Here is a 22,450-nt window from a genome sequence, read left to right on the forward strand (position 1 = left end):
GATCTTTGTATCTTTAACATTTATTGGTATTAACAATACAGGAGTGTAACAAATAGTCAGACTTACCATTTTTGCAAGATATCAGAGGTCAGGAATAATTTTTGTTTCTTTTTTTCTTTCTTTTTGGAAGTCACAAGGTCATTTATGAAATAATATTTAGGAGGAATATGAAGAAAGTTAGAAAAGCTGCTGCCTGTCCTACTAAGCTATTTAGAAAGATTTACTAATGAGTCTCAGTAAAAGAAGCCAGATGAGCAAGAATGTAATTATTTACACTAGATTTGCAACACGAGATGTGTAACAGCTACACCAGCTTAAGGAGCACTCAGCTGCCTCCCTTCGTCTCGGCTGGTGAATTCCCACCTGTGCTGGGGCTGTTCCTGCAATTGTTCAAGCGGCAGCACAAATTAGAGCAGTGAAATTATCTGGGTGGGGTAGCTTTTAGCCTGGATAATTTTACTGGTCTGCAGTGTGGCACCACAGAGGGGTGGCTTCACAGTTTGGTGGCAGGTTGAAATAGAAATGTGAATGAACAGTTGAGAGCAGGGAGGAAGAGTAGAAAGAGTAATTTTGATACAGTCTTGGTATGTCCAGACCTGACATAATTGATTAGAAGCACATGAACTAACTTGTCTTTCATTGTTTCATCTGGTTTCCTATTTTATTGGTGCATGTAGCTCAGAGTGAATAGAGCCCAACACTTTGTCTCTAAATGCTGTAATTGTTCACTGTACCATTCCCTATGTATTAGAGTTAACTGTAACAGCCTGGTGGAGAAAGTGGTAGGAAAACCTGGGTGAGAAGGATTCAAAACCAGCAACAGAGGGGGAGGAACTACCTCAGAAAAATAAGGTACTGTAGGAAGCTGTGTCTAAACACAAGTCAAGACTGATTTGCTGGCAGCAAAAAGACAAGGAAAAAAACCAAATGTGAGATGCAATAAAAAACCAATGATGGTGAAAGTAAAACAAAACTGTTTTCTGACTTAAGATCAGTCATTTTATTGATTTTTAAAATAAAAGCTCCATTTTCTTATGTGTGCCTGAATATACCAGGCAAAACCTAAACCCTGAAATGCTCACATAGCCTGAGGCAGCCCCCAGCCCCCTGGCCAATAACTCTTGTCTGGCTCGTGCTGCAAGTACAACAGTGTGTGTACTCTGCAAGGTCGTTTATCCACAAAATCCCAGGGAACTGCATCAAAAGGGTCAAGAACAAACTCTTTTGGATCTACACTAGGCAAATCACTGAATTTTTGTTAAAACAATTGTAAAAAATCTCGGAGAAAGTTATAAAACATCCAGTGCAAAGACACATGATTACTACTGTGTGTGTCTAGAATCTGCTTCTTAAATGTAGATCTGCAGCAGTTAAACACTAAGGTACCCCTGGAGCTCAGATTTGTCTGACAGAGGAAATCCAGGGATAAAATCTCTTTTCAGACAAAGCCATACCAAAGCCCATGTAAGAAAAATAAAAACAGTTGATGCTCATTGGGGGTGTCTAGAAAAATATTAATATGGTAATGTCTTTATATCTATGGATTGTGCAATTCCATTGCCTTCAGTGGAATTGCTCCAGCTTAGGCTGCTGAGCATTTCAACCAGCACACCCAGCTCTGCACTGGATGAATCTCCTGTTAACACGTTCGAGAGGTGTGATTCAATAACTCCCGCTCTCTTAGGCACCAAAATGCTTGTAGCACATCTAGAAATGCAGGGCACTTGATCCTGCCAAAGAGCCCTTGCTTCTGTTGAGGAAGTTGCCAATATAATTGCAGAAGGTGAAACGGGTTAAGTGTGCGAGAACTGATCACTTGACCCCCCTTTAGGGAGGTGAGAAAGGCGCCGAGTCGAGTGGCACTGCTGAACTGGCTCCAGTCCACCCCGGAGATGTGATTCAGCATCCCAGTGTGGCTGTGGCATCTCAAAACTGATGTGAACGTGATCCTGATTTCTCACCAGGTATTGATTGAGAAAGGTGGAGCCATGGGGCATCTGTGCTCATTTGGAGCAGCTTCTGGCCACTGACAGGGTGGACTGGGGTTGGGAAAGAATTTGATGCGGAGCCACTTGTTGATTGAGAGATGTGGACTTAACCTTGCTAATTGTTCTAGTGCCCTGGGACTTTTTCTTTCCTGGGCCTCATTTTGATAGCAGGAGTCCTCTGTGTCCTCTTTGTGTAAATACAAAATAGCTGGAGACAGAGTGACACAAACCCCCTTCTGCATTTGGAGGAGGAAGAGCAATACATACATACAATTTCCATACAATCCAGCCCTCTGTGGTTGTTCTGTTTACTCCTGAGGCTCTGAATTGGAAACTTCTGTGTTTAGGCACACACCACAGTATTTTAGCAGTCTTTTCAATTTCTTTCTGGGTTAGCTTATACATGAGTCCTATTTTGGTTTTGGACTTTGCACAATAATTGAAGAGAATGGCAGAAAATCCAAAGCCCTTAATATTTCACTTTGGACTCTAAAATTAGCTTAATGCATTTCACAAAAACATCATTTGAAAGTGAGCATTATGCTGAGCAAAAATTGAATTATTTTAAGTGAAAAGAATAATTTAATGATTGTATTTATCAGAAATTTATGTATAATTAGTGCAAAAATTGATATTTATTGATGCTTTAGCTTATGTTAAAAAAGGGAATTAGTAGGATTAATAAAGATTTGAGAATTTTTCTCAATTTTGAGTGATCCTTGTAATAAGAACTTATTAGGGTTTTCCTCAAATGTATCAAAATGATCAAAATAAAACCAAAGACTCTTTGGTTTAAGTCTCTGAATAGACTTAAGACTACTTAAGATTAGTACTTGAAATCAGCTTTTTTCCCTGTTAAATACTGAGGGCAGTTCCTAGGATCCCAGTGACAACTTGTTGTATTGTGTCTTCCTCCTGATGCTGTGTGTGCAATGAGTCACAGGGAGCTATTCAGATATCCTAATAAGCCATGATAGAAAATCCTACATGAAATTCTTATCAGAACACAGCTTAGAAACGGAAGTCCTTACTCAGCTCAGATGGAAGCTCTGATGCCAAAAGGAAATGGAGTAGAGATCTTTCCATGGGCTCTTAGAACTGGCTGCAAAGTACTCTGGAGGTACCTAAAAGTTAGCAGGCATTGCTCTCTGGCTGATAGCAGAAAGAACAGATAAGTAAGAAAGAGTCATGGATGAAAGGGGGAAAAAGCCTCTTTCCATTTCACAAAATATTGGTATTTGTAGGTGTAACTACAGCACCCTTTAGTAAGAAGAATGGCAATGTTCCTTGATCGTGCCTAAGACCTAAATTAAACTATGCTTTGCTCAAGGAATGAATAAACTGAAACACTTCTCTCTTAACCATGGGCCATTTTGCTTGGCAAACTGCCTTGATATTTAAATGGTGAAATACTTGATAAAACCGTGCTTTAGTCTGGTAGTGCTTCGATAAAATTAACCCATTCGTCAGCCCAGGACAGGCTGTCAGTCCCTCTGCAGTGATGGGACTGGTGTTGACTGCCAGCAGCCTCCTCACTTCTTTTTCTTGTTCTATTCTATATTACAAGAGAAAGTTAGCAGTTGAAAAGTTATTTTTATGCTAGTGCAGAGACAATATCTCAAAAGGGAAGCTTCTCCTGCAATTTATTTTGCTTATCTGAAGCAAGATGTCCCACTGCAGAGCAGAGCAGCCACTACCTGTGTTTCTGTAACATGGATGAATGTGTCAGTCAAGATAATGACTATTCCAAGTCAATCTGGTCTCTTCATTTCTCCCTCCCTTTATTCCTTGACTTGTTATCATACCCACGCCTAAAAAATCCAGGTCAGCCGGGCTCCTTTCAGGCAAAACAAACCCAGTAACAACCCCCACACTATTAGCAGGAGATGGGGACAATTTCTTGACGGTTGAGGAAGGTTCTCAAAATTCCCTTCCTAGTGAGTCATCCCAGAGAAGACCAGCATGAAAGGTTGCATGGCTCCCACACCCCCACCTCCCAGGCTCTCTTGTACAGACTCCTCATTAATGGAGGGATTGCGTTAAAAGGAATAACCTTCCCTCAGAGGATCAATTAGCAACCTTAAAAATAGAATAAAGGAAGACAGAAGCCCTTGCCGAGCCTTTCTGCCAGTAGCTCTCCTTTGCAGTGAAAAATCCAGGAGTAAGCAGGAGTGTGACAGATGATGGAGAGGTCTCGGTCCTCGTTCCCTTTTAACACTTCCTTCACTGTAATTACTGGAGTGTTACTGGTCACAGCAATCCAGTTAGAACTGCAGCAGCTCTTCCATTAACAGTTTCTATTTCCAGGGCTTTTCGCTCAGCTGTAAATACGCGCTAACGGGGACGGTTTGGCACACAAGGCGTTACTAAAGGCACAAAGTTCAGAATGATTTTTCCATGCAATTGTTTTAAAATCTCAATATTTCATTACTGCAACAAAATTACAAGTGTTGCAACAGTTTCTGTTCTATGACTTTGAGTGAAGAGTTCAGATATAAAACCCAATCCATCCCTTGGATCTGCCAGAAATACCTTATTATCTCTACCAATCAACTGGCAACATCTTGGGAAATGAAAGTATTTTGATAATTAAATATCAACATGCAGCTGCAAAGGAATACTGAAATCTTTTTGATATGTATAGCAAAGGCAGAAGGCTTAAAGTATCCCTGAAAATGTCCAATGCAGACTTCCTTATTTAGGAATTCATCTAAACAGTCGAATCTAGGTCAAAACTAGATAGCATTGCCCAATGTGTCTTTAAAATTTCCTGACACTTTATTTTTACTTTACAATTCATATTACTGCCCTCCTACAATTGGCCTTAAGTGTTACGCTTCTCAAAAATGTGAAATGTATTTTTCAACACCCTTTGCTATCAGTAATTTGACACAAAGGACACAAAGCTAAGATTTCACAAAATACCCTTGACTTTATCACATTTCATTATATAACATTTTGTGGAAGAGAAAAATGATTAAAATGTCTCAGTCCAAAAGTAGTTGGAATAAGTTGCAGATTGTGTATGTTCAGCTGCCCTTATACAGCTTTGATTTGTGTGGCCAGCACTTACTCAGCAGTTCAGTATAACTCTTATTGACCTTGGCAGCTGTCACATTGCTTGCTGGATTTTATGTCGCTGGAGGTGTCAGTGTTCAGGGGAGAGATGTGCAGAATATGCGTGGTTTTATTTGCAGGCGGGAATGAGGTAGAACCCAAACTGCATTTCCAACAGCATTATTTCACAGATGACAGTCACAGGAGACCTGTGACCAACTTTAACCTTTTAATAGTACGCATAAATTAAGGCTACGAGAGAATACTGAGCTGCCAATTATAGAAGCTGTAGTTCCAGGGTCTGTGATTAGCATATTCTTCCCTACTTGCCCCATGACAAAAATGAATAGCAGAAGCTTTATGAAACATTTTTGGAGAGCGGAAACTCATAGAAAGAAACTTATCTCCAAATAAATTTAATGTGCAAAGTAGGTTAGTAGAGCTTCCATTAGTTACAAAATACCCAGTGAGAGAAGGTGGAGCAGAGTGTAGACTAAGGTGCCAGTTTCCTTTGTTCCTTAAACAAATACCTGATGGGTTTCTATTGGCCTACAACCCCTCCTGCAGAATGCAAAGAACAAGTCTGAGATTGACCTTCCCCAAGGCAGTCAAGTTCATCCTGAATCCTTATCTGCATAATGGTTCTGCAATAAACAGATGTGGCTTTGCAGTATTCATAATATAAAATGCAATGTTTTCTGAATGTCTTGGATGTCCTCTTGAGAGTGTCCCAGGGTGAGTTTGGGTTTCAAGTCTGAATGCTGTTGCACCTCAAGGATTTCTTTGGGAACAAGTTTCTAGGTGGTGTGCAAGATTCTTGGTGTCCACAGCCTGGTCTGATCCTTGTGTGTTGAAAAGGCCGAGCTCTGTGGGTTTGGGGTTTTTTTTTTTGTATATTTTTCACTCTGTTGATCCATTTGACCTGTCGGTGCATGTAAGCCACTACTGGGCATGAAACATGCCTGAGAAATGGCTTGTGGATGTTGCCTGCAGAAGCTCCCCACAGGAATGGCCTCAGCAACAGCAGCTGCAGCATCGTGCCAGCTCCTGCAGTAACTCTTGGTGACAGATGTCACCTTTTTGGAACATCCAGAGCCATCTGTGACACTTTTATTTTGACCTTGTATTGATTAGCCCTTTGTTTTTTTTTAAAGTTCCAGCAAATAACAATGCTAATCCAGATCAACCCAGTCACAACTGAAGGTCAGCATTATCTAGATGTGAGCCTCTGGCCCTTTCCTAATGGGAGCTGAAATGGCACCTGAAAGATTTTATGATTTTAGTGGACTTTTAAGAGGGACTAATTTATTGATATAATTCTGTAAATGGTGATTTCAATCACTGCAGTTAATTGTGCATGATTTCCCAATAGATTTAAAAATACAACATTTCATAAAAAACTAATAAGCAAAAATTGCAAAAATTTAAAAGCCTCAGACTGATTTCTATTGGTGTTACACCAGAGCATTTTTCTTGTATCCTGTGTTTACAAGTGTTTTTTAATCAAGTATAGAATAAAAAGCAAAATAGCATGAAGACACAATAAAAAGTACACATAAGCCACTGATTTCTACTACATGGGTAAAGCTTAACAGTTCCATCCTATGTTATATCTTTAGTATTTTTAATGGCAGATATTGACTTAATTTTAATGGCTGTGCTGTGAAAAGTATCTAGACCATGTCCCTGCAACCACAGACATTTGAGTCTGTCATACAAAGCTGAGAGAATTGCAGACTGATACAGGGGTTTTGCACTACTTCATTGGAACTAACTTTTCATTGACCTTTGGCAGAGAAATCTCTTTAACTACAGCCTGGTCTTTTATTTCTTGGAGAGTTGGAATCAGAATTAATGAGTGTGTATTGAGGTGAGAAACCCTGGTGCCCTTTTTCTTGGAAACATGCTCCCCTCTCTACTTACCATTACAGGGTGGTTATTAGGAGAAGCACACCAGCACTACAGAAATAAAGAACAAAGCAGATACTCTCTCCCTTGCTTTCTTTTGGACAAGAAATTTTCAGTTTTATCCTAGTCTGGGGTTTCCTTTTTTTGCCCTTTTATTACAAAGAGGAGTATATTCAAACATATTCCCTAAGACCAAAATATACAAGGTTTTAGTTACCATGTTTAAACATGGCTTGGGAGACTTTTCTGCCCTTTTGCTGTACAAATGATGCCCTCTCTCCCCTTTCTGAACTCCTCTATGAAGGCCTTTGCTATTCAAGGCCATGAAAAACAGAGTGGGAGATATTTTCAACCTCACCAGAGTGCTGTGGCTGTTGTGCAAGAGCTCTGCCGTTTCCTGCTGCCCATTGCTGTGTTGTAGGTGTGCCCCAGACGCTCAATCAGACACGTCCATTACAACTGCTGAGTCAACAGAGTCGGGAGGCAGAGGGTGGCTGTGTCATACTAAATAGTTTTCTTTGCAGATCCTTTCCTTCCTGAGTCTCTTTGTTCCCCTGATCTTATCGATTGTATTGGCTCTGCTAATTTAGCAGTCCTTTGGGCTGATGATCATAATTACAACACACAGCACAGCTTGAGTAAACAGGTCCATTGCAGCCCTAACGTTTTTGGCTGCCCAATGGCAAATAAACACGTTTGGCAAGAAGTGCTTCTTCTCTAATGACTTTCACTGGTTGCTACAGAGCTCGAGGAGCTGGTGCAGTGTTATGCAGAAAAGGGGAGTTATTCTGTATAAAGTTAACTCTATACACTTTTCCATGTAGCTCGAAAACTGTTGTAAGACTGAGTTCTTTTGAAGCAGATAGACATTGACAGGATTCAAGATAATTTTTATTATGCCTACCTAAGTACAATCTTTCTATTGTTAATAATGAGGTAAATATTTATGCTTGATTTTATTTCGACAGCTATCTCAGAGTAGATGTGTCATACAGTTGGCAGAGTAGATTTTAAATTAACATGTTTGCTTTAAAGTTCAGTGGTAAAATGTAACTGCAGAGCAGAAAGTTGCATATATTATAGACAGTAATTGGAAATAATTATAAAATTCTCTGCTAGAAAATTGTGATGAAAGAACACTTAGATGAATGACAAATGAGCTGTTCAAAGTTCCAGTGATGACAAAGGTAAGGCTGTGTGGGCAAGGTTAATTCTCTTCCTTTGTGCACGTGCACTGCAAGTACTAATGATCCCCTCTTGCACCTTGAAAGTTTTCAGCTGCAATCAGTGGGCAAGCCCCACATTGTTTTTTATTTTATGCCTACTCTTGAAGGTGTAAAACCCAGTACCATTAATTGCAGTTGGGGTTATGCTGTGCCCTGGTGCAGGCACTCAGATTTTCTTCATTAACCCAACACAACAACAGAATCTAGACCATAAGCAAAAGCCCTTATTTTCATCATTATATATTCCTATCCCAGTCACTCTTCCCTTAATTCTACCTGCAAGGTAGAATAAATAATTCTGCTTTGCAAAATAAATGTTGTGAACTGGGGGGATTTGTGTTTTCCCTTCCTGGCATGGCATTGCAGCCCCTGCCAGGGGCAGTTTGCTGGCGGTGGCCAGGGTGCTCAAAAGGTGAAGCTCTTGGTCCTGGCACCCAGGTGACCCACCCAAGTGAGACTGATGCCCGCCAGCTGCTGCCCATCTGCCAGGTGGCTGAAGTTTTGATGACAAAACCCACCTTGGATCCAGGGATTCAAGCCTTTAGAATTCCAGATGAAGTCCACAGGGACTTTACAGAATCAGACAAAATTACCTCCTGAATTATCCTTTAAATTAATTTAGAACTAACATACATTCAGTTCTGAAGTAGGACAGGTACTTGTGGGCAAGTATTTGAAAGGAATTTAGTGATCCAAGATATGTCTTTAGGATGCAGCAAGGAGGAGTGATCAGTGTTGGGAAACAACTGATGTGATCAGTTTTAGCGGCATATTTTTCTGTCAGTTTTATCCATGCAGCTCTTTGGATAAAATAGATTTAGTGGGAGTTCTGGGCATACTGTGATTCATCTGGCTGGAGCACTTAAACACGTCTTAGCAATTTGTTTTTAGTTTAAACAGCATTTAAACTCAATCTTTTAAGTAGGTACAGACATTATTTGTACATTATTTAATCCTATGCAAAAATTTCTTTGGTTTATTGCTAGCTGTGATACCCAAATCAGTTTGCTGCCAGAACACCAAGTACTGTTTGATCTAATACAGCTTTATTGGATGAAGATTATACTGTAAGTTAGGTTTACTTGTGAAAGCCTTTCTTTCCTGTAGACAAATATTTAATATCTTCACTCACTTGTAAAGCTCACTTTACAAGAGAAGTACTTCAGAGAAAAATCACCCGCAACGTGACTTTACCTGCAAGTAAAGTGCCAAACTAGAAACTGTAAGAAAATGAACAGAAATAAATAGTGTTGTCTCTTGGGTGTGATTCTAAGACAAGTGCCAAGCTGGGAAAGTCCATTTCTGGCCAGCTTTTGTTTTATTGGGATGTGACTGTTGAGCTTTTGCCACTGCTGAAGCCTGCAATTAGGTCAGAGGGATTTTCCATCTCCTTGGCCTTCACTTGGTTTGTGGACTGTCGTGGTACAGTCTGAAATGCAACAAACTGGTTAAGGAATTGTTGGGCTACAGTAAGCTCCATATTTTCCAGTTAACCTTTTACTAAGTGCAAATCTGCTTTTGGGATGATGGCCCTTGAGTATTGATTAGCTGTTATTGATCACTGTATTTTGAGGAAGAGTTCCTTTCTGTTTTTTTTGGGCTGAGTAGCCTGCCTTTGTGAGCTAGTCCTTTGCAGAAGAAGAATCTGTGAGATCGTGACATATATAGGAGCAAAAAGAAGAAGTGTTTCAAGAATGTCCTGCTGTGGCATTATCTCCCCTGCAGAAGACAGCAGCTGAATTTGCACTCTGTCAGGGAGCTGAGAAGTCAGGCTCTTTCATATGACCCACAAGAATTTCCGGAACAGTCTGAAGAGCAGAAGGTGATTTTTTTTTTTTTTTTATTCCTTTTACCTGGATGACAGGATGCAGACAGCCCAGCACAGATTTAGTTTTATGTGGACACATTCCCAGGCAGCCAGGTGCAGCCTTTGTTTTTAGCCCTTCCTCTTATTTGCACTCCTACACGTTTAAATGAGCAATGCATGCCTGACTTAGGAGTAGCAGAGAAGCTACCTGATATAAATGAGTTTTCCTCTCTCCTTCCTGCCTGGAGAAATCTAAATGAAGGATCATCTTTGTTATTATGAGACAAGATGTGCCTGGTTGTTCTGCAGGATTATTTATGAAGTGAATGCCAACAGGAGAGTTAGCTCTCTGAGGATCAGTGCTCAGGTCTGAGCTACTACCTTCGGCACAGTAATAACATCACTGTCAAAAAGTGGAGTTTTTTTTCCCCCTTCAACCTACAAATTTCTTATAGCATATCTTTTCTATTATTTAAATTTTGGTATGATAAAACTCAACTGTGCAATCTTCCTTGTGATTAGGCCCTTAAATGCTTGGCAGTTCAACTTTAAACTCTGGGAAAAATGTAGGCATCAAAACATTTTCATAGAGGGAAGGAAGGTTTTTGAATATTAAAGCTGTGTTGAATCTGTAGTCGCTGTTACGCATTGCAGGGAAGCTCTGGGATGCTGTGCAATACAGTTCAAGGAAGAGTTCTCAGAATTATTGATATTCAGACCAATAAATGTCTGACATTTACCCCTTGAGAGGATGGTGACTCTTCACCTTCCAGGTATGCTGCAGCTGGAAACCTTATGCAACCACTTCTCACAGAGAAGATAATTGAGTCACATTAACTTCAAAGGTATCACTCGCATAAGAAAATGAGATTTAGTGCAAGGTTTATAAATATGCTATAATTAGACCATTAATTGTGTCATCTTTTTGGCACAGCAGTTGACATTGCCTGTTCCTGTAAGTATGTATTATTTCATAGTTTGATTTTAACAATTGTTTTGCCTCACACTGAGGAAGTTTGACATCTGCAATGCTGACGATGTAGAAGTAAGGCAAATCTAAGAAGACATGGGTTGTGCATGGTAGTTAATTACCAGATGTTTTTTTTAGTTCCTTGTTGCAAAAACCCACTTCTAACAATTATTAAAATTGTGTATTTCCACTGACTAAAAGATTTGGTGGATGCCAAATGGATATTAGATCAATTTCCTATTAAATGAAGAAGAATGAATCTGAGTATACAATGAGACTTGTGAGCAGAAGGATTTATTTTTAGATTATACATTTAAAGCTAAACACTATCTTTAAGTCCAAAAGGAATGTGCCATTTCTTTCATTACTTTTTTACACTTGATTTCTTTTGGCAGGTTAAGACAGCAACTTTACATGAAATGGATGATTGGTTGGGAGATTGTGAATCCTGGTTTCCAGGTTATTTCTTTTCTAATAAATCATTTATAGAAAAAGTGGTCTTCTGAAGTTGTCTCATTAGTCTTCATTTTTTCTGTCTTTTCTCAATTTTCTTTTAAAAAGACTCTGGTTAAATAACCACCATCCTCTTTCAAATTTATGGGTGCAACTAACCTCTCAAAACAAAAAAATGGCCCCTCTTTGATCATTGCTGTGGTTAAGAATTTAGATTTCACTATGAATATAATACTGAAATCCTTTTTTTCTGAACCTAGAGGTGAGTCCCTGCCCCTTATCAAGGTCCCTTTTTGCCTCCCTCAGTACCCAGAGCATTCATCAGTGGCTGTGCAGAGGTCCTGGCCTCTGCAGTGGCTGCTGCAGCCTGTGCTGCAGTGATCCCAGGCTGGGAAATGTTCCCTGGAGCTTGTCAGATCTGGAAATAATTTACTGTGCTGAGGGTCAAAATGCCTTCTCACTGCCACTATGGTTGTGAGCACAAATGAAATTTTAAAACTACCTTTGTTCTGCTTTCCTTAGTAGAGGCACTGGAATCCAGCCACCTCAGGCCCTAGCCCAGTGTGTTTGCCATTTAGAAAGCCATGTAGGGTTTTTCCTTTCGTTCATTTTGCTGCCAGGAATCAAATATTTTATCATTTACAAGGATCCTTGTCAGATTTCTACATGGATGAGAAGACATCAATCAAATTATGGGCACTTGCTGGCAATTATATGGACTTGATCTGCCTGCTAAGAGGAGCATGAAAGAATTTAGAGTAACTTTTAATGGCTCAGAAAAAAATTTCTCTTTTGGTCATCTCCACATGAAAATGTTAGTGTCTGGATTCAGGCAAAATGAATAGCTTGTGACTTCCTCTTTCCATTCCCTTTCTCCTCACTGTATTTGCTCTTAAAACTGAAGGAATGAAATGTGCATGAGTCTCAGATTTTCTCTAAAACTTCAGTCCATTTAAACCAAGGTGCCCTTTGTAGGATCTGGGGGAGCTCTGAGTTTTCTCTGATTTATTTTCATTTGGGCTCATGTAGTTCTAGATACAAGACTAAAAAGAAAAATGTTTTGAATTCCTTTGGCACTGTTGTATTATAGCCAAAAATGATGTGAAGTGAAAGAGAAGTTGGTGGCTTGTTGTGGATCACTCCTTTCAAACTGCAATAGTTTGTTATCACTGTCTTACTCCCTTGCCAAGATGAAGCCAATCAGACCCCATTGCTGGCTACAGGGTTTCAGAGAGGACCATAGGAGACACAGAATGGTGGAGACTGCTCTAAATTTTGTCTGGCAGTTGGCAGTGTTTGAAGGTATAAAAGCAATTTGGGGCTTCCTGCAGCTGCTGGCTGCCTGAAGTGTTAGATGGGAAAAGTATTTATCAAGGAACAAATATTTTTTAACTGAATCAACATCTCAGAAAACAGAAAGTTGGTCATGAAGGATTTCTGAAGACTAGGAATAAGTTTCAGGGAGTCATGGAGGAATGAAGTCTTCTACAAAAAATGTCTGACATGGTAAAGAAAGCCATTATTTCTCTAGAGCAGCTGGGAACAACCCACCTTATCTGATTTCCTTTGGGGACTTTTATGAGCAATTATTTTATTCCAGGTATGAAATTCCTCATCAGTTGCTGCTGAGATTTAAACATATAGTTAAGTTTCTCTCATTCATGTTTGAATGAATGATAGCATTGACCCCGTTCTTGCTTTATTGATAGATAAAGCTTTTTACAGCTTTGATTTGCTCATGAAAGGCAGGGTCTAGATGTTCCTCTAACAGGATGGAGTCAGATCCACTGCTGATAACTGCAGAATAACAGAATGGTTTGGGTTGGAAGGCACTTTAAAGACTTTCTCATTCCCCAGGCAGGGACACCTTCCACTGTCCCAGTCCCCAAGCCCCATCCAACCTGGCCTCGGACACTTCCAGGGATGGGGCAGCCACAGCTTCTCTGGGCAACCTCTGCTGGGACCTCACCACCCTGACAGGGAAGAATCTAATCCTAATCTCTAATCTAATCCTGCCCTCTGTCAGTTTATTTCCATTCCCCCTTGTCCTTCAATTCAGCCAGGGATGTGGCACTAGAGCTGTGCTATGCCCTTCATATCCTGGAAGAACATGAGGATTTACATGAATTTCTCTATCTTGTGTAAAGCACACTGGCTCCAGTAGCATTGGTTCACCTCTTCAGATGCTTTGCCCAAAAGATGCAGCTATGCTTTGGTGGGTCTTTGTTCAGAAGCTACCTTAGTGTGTGTGTTACAAATGTCATTTAACTTCAGAGAAGGAAGTTAAATCTACTCAGTAAAGGTAAATGCACAAGTACAGCACAAAAGCTGAGCAAATGTATCATTTCCCCACTTCTTTACATCCAGTTAAAATATTTTGGTATTGCATCTTTCATTAAATGTTGTTTAAATCATCTTTTTACCATGTAAGTTTTTACAGTAATGAGTTTTAGAAGGTTGCAGGGAGACTGCAGAAAGGGAATTTTCTGCCCTTCAGACTGGTGAGGAAAGCCTTGTGCTGCATAAACAGGAAAGGGAATTAAGCCATGTCCCAGAGCTGATCCCAAATAAATGAAGTTGCTCCTGTATGGTGTGGCTTACCTGCCCACACTGCAAAATGAAACCTTGGCTTCCTCCTACAAGGCAGTGAAATCCTCACACCTTACACAGAGCACATCAGTTACCAGCAACAGCTCAGTTACATGAAACAGAAGTGGCGGCTGCGGGGGGGGGGAATCTCCCTTAGTTTGGAACTTTGAGAGAAGTCTAAACCTTTTTCTCTTGGGGTAGTGTTGTATTTTTTGTGCTTGTGTTTTCTGGTCCTTAGCACAAGTGATGTCTTACTGACTGACCAGGGATATTCTGTCTCATATTCTGTCTTTGTTGATGGCAGTGGAGATATTATTCAGAGAGTGCACAAGTGCCCTGCCCTCCTATGTGATCATTCCTCTCCTAATTCCCCAAAACAATTGAATTATGAACATTAAAACATGATTTTTAACTGAAAGTAGATGATTCTGCTATAAAATATCACTTTAATATTGCATTCATATTTGCAATGCCATCCATTTTCACCCCAAATAAATAAAATCTGTTCACATGGGAATTGTAAATATTGGGGGTTTGTGGTGACCCACAAAAAAGCGACAACCAACATCCACAGTTCGTGATTGCTCATAATAATTTCATTTAAGTATACCTTTGTAGTAACTGCTGTTAACATTTGTATTCTGAAAAATATCATGTCATGGGTGATACATTAGATGAAAGCTATCACCTGTCATAGAGGTGGGAGATATGGGTTCTGTTGACTCTCAGGATGCTGCTGCAGAGCTTAGAGACCTATGCTTGACTAGGAAAACCCCCAACTGTAGGTAGTTTAATATTATTTTTAGTTAGCATAGATTGCAACTGGTGAGCTACCATTAGTTGTCATGGGCTCACTGATGAATTCATGTCCTTTTAAATTATTTTTGAATGCATGTGTGCCTACAGGCTCTAACAGGCTCCTTCAAGCAATATAAATGAATAAATCAGCGAGAGGCACCCACCAAACTATTACACCAGGGGGTGTAAATGGTTTAGAAAGGAAGCACTTACTTAATAGCAAATATTTGTCTTAAGCTGCTTATAACTTCTGAACAACTGACTCTCCAGCTGCTGTTAAAATGCTTATTTTTGTGTTGTAGACAAGGCATAGGTATCTGTGAGAAAACTGAGATGTATGTGGAGAAGAGCTTGTGACCCCTGTGAGTTAAAAATGAAGTTTGGGATGGGAAACAAAGAGAGACATTTTAATCATGGTTGCTGCTAGGGGATTTCCACCCCCCCCCCCTTTTTTTAAAAATCTGAGTAGTTGGGAGAAAAATGACATGATGACAGTTAATTATAACTAATCCTGCAGAGCTTCAACACAGACTAATATAAAGTTCAGAGAGTTCCACTAGCAGTTAGTTATATCCTTAGGAAGCAATGAGATTTTGCCTAAAATAGTGGTATTGTTTCTTGGCATCTGAAAAAAAAACTCACATTGTGCAGTCAATTTGCCTGATATGATGCTGAAAACCAAGGATATAGTGAAAGAAGAGTTATTTCAGCATATGTATGTAGGTTCCAGGACTACAAAGTGTCTTTTAAAATACTTTTTGTTAAAAAAAATAAAAATAGAGAAATGTTATTTAAAAATGAGACTTAGTAAGACCATGGGTTAAATGAACTGTTTCAACTTCTACAGGCATCCAAAGTGGAAAAGAAATAACTGCAAAGCAGAGAAAGAAAAACTAGGTAAGGATTTCAGAGGTAGGAAAACATGAATAAAGTTAGTAGCTGTTACCTTAATCAGTCAGTAATATTAAGGCATTCAACAGCTCGTGATCTTTGCCTTTAGGAGGCTTTGGGTCCATTATTCCCCATCCTGTTGCTCCTCCTGGATGTGCTGCATAGGATGGCTTTGTGGGAGATGACTTGTTCTGGAAAAAAAAGAGGAACAAATACACTGAACTAAGTCCTAAATGCTGTTAGGAGGCTGCAGTGTTTTTCTGGCAGGACAGCCTGGTTGGGAAATGATGTGCACAGTAAGCAAGCCTTCAGGAGAAATGAACCTAAACCCCTGGCTTCCCTGGAAGTGTCAGACAAATTCACTATCACCCTTAAATACAGAGGAAGAAAAATATAGGGGATGATTTTTCAAACCTTCCTTAAAAAATGTATCAAAAATAGTTTCAAATGTTTTGTGGCTGTTCTTGAACTCTAGTTGAGCTCTTTTCTACATATATCCCACTTACACAGATATGAATGAGTTTGAATTGAATCTTTACTATTGAATTGAATCCTTACTGCTGGAAACTGGTTAAATTTGTTATTTTCTATTAAAATTGCAGAAAAGTGCAATTCTAGAAGGCTATGAAAAGCTTGATAAGGTGATGGAAAATTGTGTATAATGCATTTATTGTGCTTGCATGTATAGACAGAGAGGACTTATGCTCAGGTATTCTAAGTGCTTTTCAAAGGTACACAAGGTGCATACAAATTCTGGAGAGTGCTGTGATGTTTAGTCATTAAACAGTAGCCCCTGGAGAAGGAAAGGGACCTGGTGAGAAGGAAAGGCTCTGAGCTGAGTTGAACATCCCTCTCATCTTTGGTTCTTTAGGCAAAAAGTGATGACTGCTTTCTAGTACAACAGAAATCAGAGAAACCTTCTGAAAAATGTGGCTGAATATTAATCTGTTGGCTGAATTCCTGTTTCTTCTTTCATCCCATTTCTGTTCTGTAATTTAATTTTTTTTTTTTGTCTTAAAAATTGCTGCGATTTCTCAAGTGAACATTTTCATATTTCATGTTTTTTTTTTCATGCTTGACAGGGAATTAACAGCAGTCAATTGAAATAATAAATTTCATCAAGGTAAATGTTTAAGGCCAGGCTGGATGGAGCTCTGAGTAACCTGGTTTAGTGGAAGGTGTTGCTGTCCATGGCAGGGGTTGGAACGAGATGATCTGTAAGTTACTTTTCAACCCAGGCCGTTCTAATACCACAAATCTGTAGTATTATCAAGGCAGATTTTTTTTCAGTGTTAGAAGTACTTATGTGTATTGGCTTTGTAAAACATTCCTGAGATAAAAGCAGCCAAATCCACAAAAGTATGATAGGAAGTGAAAGCCGTTCATTATGAGAGTGGCTGAGGCAAACCAGATTTCTGCAGACATGCAAAAAGTGCTTACCACCACTGGCATGTTTGGAGGGACCATTCCTCTCTTCAGTGGATCCCCAGAAGAATGCAACAGGATCCAACCTCCTTGAGACAAAATCCTTTTTGGGAACCTCCTGTGCTGGTGTGTATCTGCAGAGCCCAAGGCGTGACTAAGGATGATAGGCAATAACTAAGCAGCATGTTAAAAATAGCAAGTCAATTTAAAATCAGCATCAGAATGCCATTATTGATTGTGTAGAGCAAATCCCCTACCTTGTACTCAACACTTAATTAAAGCAGTGGAACAGAAGCACTAATAGAAAAAAATAACCTGAAAGCAAAATCATAATGATTAGAAAATATCTTTAATTTTAGTGTTCTGCTCCATAGTCATCGACAGATTTCAAATCTAATTACTAGTCACTAGCATGAGCCTTCTTTATCTCTTGTTATCACTTTTTCTACTAAATAAGCAGTGTGTTGGGACAAAAAAACCTTAACACTTGACAGGTTCCCAGCTGCTAAATTATTGCCAGTTACTATTTGCAGGGAGACCCTTCTTTGAGTAGGTGCTTGCTGCTCTTTCTGTAAAGCAGGACTCCAATCAGGAAAGGTTAATAGCTTGTGAAGAGCCTCCATCGCAGCTTTTCTTGCCCTGCCATGGCTGGTGAATAGGTGGCAGATGCATTGCTTCATGCTGCACCCTACTCATGTTTTTCTTTAACCTGCGCACCAGGGTACTTAAAAAGGACTTTCTCTTACTCACAAATACAGCTGTCGTGTTTCCTCAGACATTAACAAGGGTATCACAGTTTTAAGCTCTGGGGGCTCTAGCCAGCAAGATAATTGGTCTTTTGTAGGAGTTCTGCTCTGTGCTTTAATTTGTAGTGATTATTTATTTGATAAGTGTTCCTCCATCTTCAACCCTTCACTGGCACCAAAAGGTCTGATCCTCATTCTCAAAAATAACACTCAACATGATCTTGATATTTGAACAGGACAAATGATTCCAATTTGCACCCTCTACTACCTGTGCCTTGAACTATGGTATATAGTAAGGTCATGTAAAAAGGAGCTTTGTGTCCCTTGAGAAACACTTGCCACCATTTGTGGGACAGTTGGGTGGAGAAGAATAGGAAGGGACAGATGGGCTGTGGGGAAGAGGGGCTGATCAGACCTGCAGGTCTGTGCTGCAGGGAGGATTGATTTCAAACCCTGGCTCAGAAGTTATTTCAGGTTCAGGCAGGGATGCACGCTGGGATTTGGGTATTGTACTCACTAATGGGTGGTGGGTTGGGATCCAGCATTAACACTGGCTGGATCTATTCACAGAGGTGTGCTCTAACTAGAATGCTGGTAAAGATAAATATCCTGCTGGAATGAATTTCTTCTGTTGCTAAAGAAGTCATCATCTAAGGATATGATCACAACAGGGCTGCCATCAATTATGCTGGTGTCTCGATAACTCCATAATTAAAAATAAATTATGCTTGGTCCTTAATAGGACTAGTATTAAACTGAATGCCTGTTTAATCTCTGTTAAATCTGCCACAAAGAAATGACACCATGAGAAGTGTGAATGAATGATATCCTTTTTTTCCCCTTCCCTGATTCTAATTACACATGATGGCACTTGTAGTGTCCCTTGTGAATGCACAAAATTGGTGCAGCAGGGGAAATCCAAGCTTCCCTGTGCTGCAGTCTGTTCATTAGCATTGATTTCTGAGGCACTGCCCCTAAGGAGGAGAGGATAATTTCTTTTTTCAGTTTCTCATGATCCCAGCTGGTAATAGGCTATTAAAAATAACTTCTAAACCTCAGTGTAAGTTCTGGAACAGTGAGAGATGTACAAAATTCCTCATAACCCTCCTTTCCATGCAGCATTAATGCCCAACTAACCACTCCTACTTTGTCCCTGGCCTGCATGTAACACTTACCTGAAGCTGTGCCTTTGGGCTGCAAACCCATTGTGTCAGCCTTTCATTATCTGCTTGGCTTTCTGCTGCTTTTCCATAGTGCTATATGAAAACTGATACAACATTCCATATGGAAAAAGCTGTCATTTATTTGGTTAAGTTATGAACATCCTGGTAAAGATCACAGAGTTGAGATTTCTTCTCCTGAGTTATACTAGCTTTTGTGGTACAGTGTAAAAACATCACTGTGACCACACTTACAGAGTCTTATAAGTCTATATAAGAAAAATAGAAACCCGATCTATTCATCTAACTGGCTTTGCTCTGATTTGTATAGTCCCTTCTATTAACTTGGGGCATAGGAATAAATGATGAGTATTGATGAAAAGAGTCCCTATTTCTTGAGTTCCACATTAATTATTATTGCAAAAATTACTCCCGAGACACTTTCCCTAAGTTTTTTTTTAATCTTCCTCTTTTGAAAAAAAATGGCCATCTAAAGAAAGAATAAAATTGAAGTCCAACTAGCTTCAGTAACAAATCATAGTGTGCATATTAATGATAAAGACTGAGAGTACAAATCATAGGTGAGCCCTAATTTCGACAGGTCTTCATCCACATTACTCTAGTAACTACTTTTAGATAACATAAAAAGTGAATTATGGAAGTATTAAGAAAGACTTCCTAACAAATGCAGAATATATTGATAGGGACATTCTGTACCAGTTTGCTCACTGTCCATTAACACTGTAGTGGGTGGCTTGTACCGTTTTGCTCTGAATCTTTGCTCCCTAAGAAACAGACAAAAACTTGGCGCTGTGTTTTTATGCAAGATCACCTCTTTGTTTTTAAGCCTGGAGTGCCATGTTTTGAAACTGCTCTCTGTTCCTGCATAAGCTGTATTCCAGATGCTGTGCAGGCAGGTTGGTTCAGGTCCCCACGGTACCAAGTACAGGAGGGGGTGGCTGCTTTGCCCATCTTGCTGAAGATGGACCTGCCTGTAGTCTGTGGCTTTCTGCCCAGCTCTGCTGGAACTGGCTGTTGCATCGCAAGCCTTGCCAAAATTTTTCACAATAACAAGCTCCAATCTACATAACACCTGGCCTGTACAAACCAGGTCATTATGAACTTGATCCAAGCTGTCATTCAAGCAGCTTTGTTATTCCCTTCTTAGGCTGGGCCAGTCATCCATAAGCAAGAGCTGGCTTAAATCTTCCAGGCCTCACAGCACTTGGGTACCAGTTTTCTTTATTTGAGTCCCACCAAGCAGGAGAGAGCCATGTAACAAGAGGATCACAAGCAGGAGAAACACAAAGAAACAATGAGTGATCTGGGCTGAAACCCAACCTAACAGGTTACTCTGAGTTCCAAGCTCTTTCCACTCTATTTTTGTGCTTTTGCTTTCCTGTTGCTGCTTCTTGGTCTCATCCTTCAGCCTTTCTATTAAAATTGAAAAAAAGCAGGTTTACTTAATGTATTTCCTGCACATTCACTCTGTATTAATTTCCTATACATCTCTTAGTTATATAGAGTCATCCATGACCATTTTGAGAAAAGAGAAAGTCCCGAGGAAGAGAATCAAAGCCAAAATGTGGCTGATCAGGGGAGCTGGCACTCAGCTGGCTGGAGAACTGTGAGAATTCTCTTACCCTCTTGTGCTGCCTCTTCATTAGTGCTACTGCAGGGAGGAGTTCAGGCTCCCATACCCAGATGCTGGATTAGCTGCATTAATGCAAACTCTGCATTGGCAAATTAAGCTAAGAATTGCAGCACTGCAGTTCCCCATATGCCCCAACTCCAGATTAAGCATGAGGGGCAAAATGGGGCTATTTTTAGCAGACAACATCACAAGGGCTGTGAGGAGGCAAAGAGAGTGTAACTGCCTGTAGTCCAGAGCCAGTCAGGAAAAAGGAAGTGTCACTTGCAAAAAACTCCTGACATTTCAAGAGGTGTCTTCCATTCTGTATCAGGCAAAAATGAGACCTTTAAAGTTTTTTCAATGGAAAAAAGAGAGCAGTGAAGCTGGGCTGGTGCAGCCCTGGTGGGTGCCCTCTGCCACTCTCTCTTGGGGGTAGGGCTCTCTGACCTGGGAAAGAGCCAAGAAAAAAATCTTCTTAAAACCAATCCTCTTTGGCCAAGTGTTTCCACTTTGACAAATACAAATTTTCTCACAAAACTTTGTTTGGAACACTCCTGACCAGCAGTGTGCAATCTCTGGTGAACTGTCCTTCCCCAGCAAATGTCCAGGATTTTATAATTCATGAGAGCAATGGGACAGGCTGAACCTGGAGCCGGGAAGTTTGTATTTCAACCTCTGATCAGGATTTCATACCTTATGATATGTATCGTCCATCTCTCTGTCTTAATTTCTACTCTTCTGTCTCCCATCTTTGTAAGGTAAGAACTCTCTGAAAGTGGAAACACTGTTTTTTTAAAAACAGCATCTACTACACGAAGTTATTGTTTTATTTTGAGTTTGTACATGATGTCAACAATTCTTGCATGAAGATTTGATATTTCTGTAAACAGAAAATAAACCAAGGATCATAGATGATGCAACCATGTCCATTTAAAATACTATATATGTTGTTCTTATTAAATGGAAAATGTCCAAGGGAAACTTGACATTTTCAAAACCTGAGTAAACCTCCCTCAGGTTCTTTAACACACAAGGGGTGTTCTGTTCTTTAACAGAAATAAGAACTGTGTGAAAAGCAGGAATAGATACTGTAGTAATTTCGTTGTGCACACACAGTCACCTCTTTCTGTCTGAGTTAGATATAGGCATTAATTTTTTCCTGAATAACACCTAAACTTAATGACTGTCAAAAAAAAAAAAAAGTTCTGCAGAATAATACCTATTTGAATTTTTAAATAGTGCAGATAGAGTAAACTGAGATAATTCACTTCATGTATTTAAAAAATGATGGATTCAGTATCCTCCCTGCAATCAATAAATGTTCTCTCCTTAATTGAGGACTTCTGCCAGTTTGGTGATCTCTTGCACTAATTACTTCCCTCAAAAATATGACTTAGATGAATTTGAAACTAAATGGACCAGTGTTCCTTGGGCAGAGATGGTGATTCTGTGTTCAGTTGTTGGCCCTTCATTTCAGGATGGACATTGAGGGGCTGGAGCGTGTCCAGGGAAGGGAACGGACGTGGGAAAGGCTCTGCAGCACAAGTGTGATGAACAGCACAAGTGTGATGAGCAGCACAAGTGTGATGAGCAGCACAAGTGTGATGAGCAGCAGCTGAGGGAGCTGCGAGGGCTCAGCCTGGAGTAAAGGAGGCTCGGGGGACCTTCTCATCCCCTACAACTCTCACCTGGTGCAGCCAGGTGTGAGTTGGGCTCTGCTCCTGGGTAACAAGTGGCAAGACGAGAGAACATGGTTTTAAGCCGTGGCAGAGGACCTTTAGGTTGGGTATTTGGAGGAC

The 22,450-nt window shown here is 40.1% G+C and overlaps 1 long non-coding RNA gene across 2 annotated transcripts; it reads right to left on the reverse strand.

The window, feature by feature from the left end:
- Positions 1-9,203: 9,203 nt before the first annotated feature.
- LOC128790880 (uncharacterized) lies at positions 9,204-22,426 on the reverse strand. Of its 2 annotated transcripts, none has more exons than XR_008431891.1 (7): positions 22,340-22,426; positions 21,345-21,531; positions 19,034-19,125; positions 17,370-17,427; positions 17,128-17,266; positions 15,743-15,878; positions 9,204-9,608 (listed from the first exon to the last, which is right to left on the reverse strand). It is a non-coding gene; the product is annotated as an uncharacterized LOC128790880 (long non-coding RNA). The 2 variants fall into 2 exon arrangements; XR_008431892.1 differs by having other exon boundaries at positions 21,345-21,420; positions 22,340-22,416.
- Between the last annotated feature and the right edge of the window lie 24 nt (positions 22,427-22,450).

Source organism: Vidua chalybeata, chromosome 7 (genome assembly GCF_026979565.1).
Source record: "Vidua chalybeata isolate OUT-0048 chromosome 7, bVidCha1 merged haplotype, whole genome shotgun sequence".
Lineage (NCBI taxonomy): Eukaryota > Metazoa > Chordata > Aves > Passeriformes > Viduidae > Vidua > Vidua chalybeata.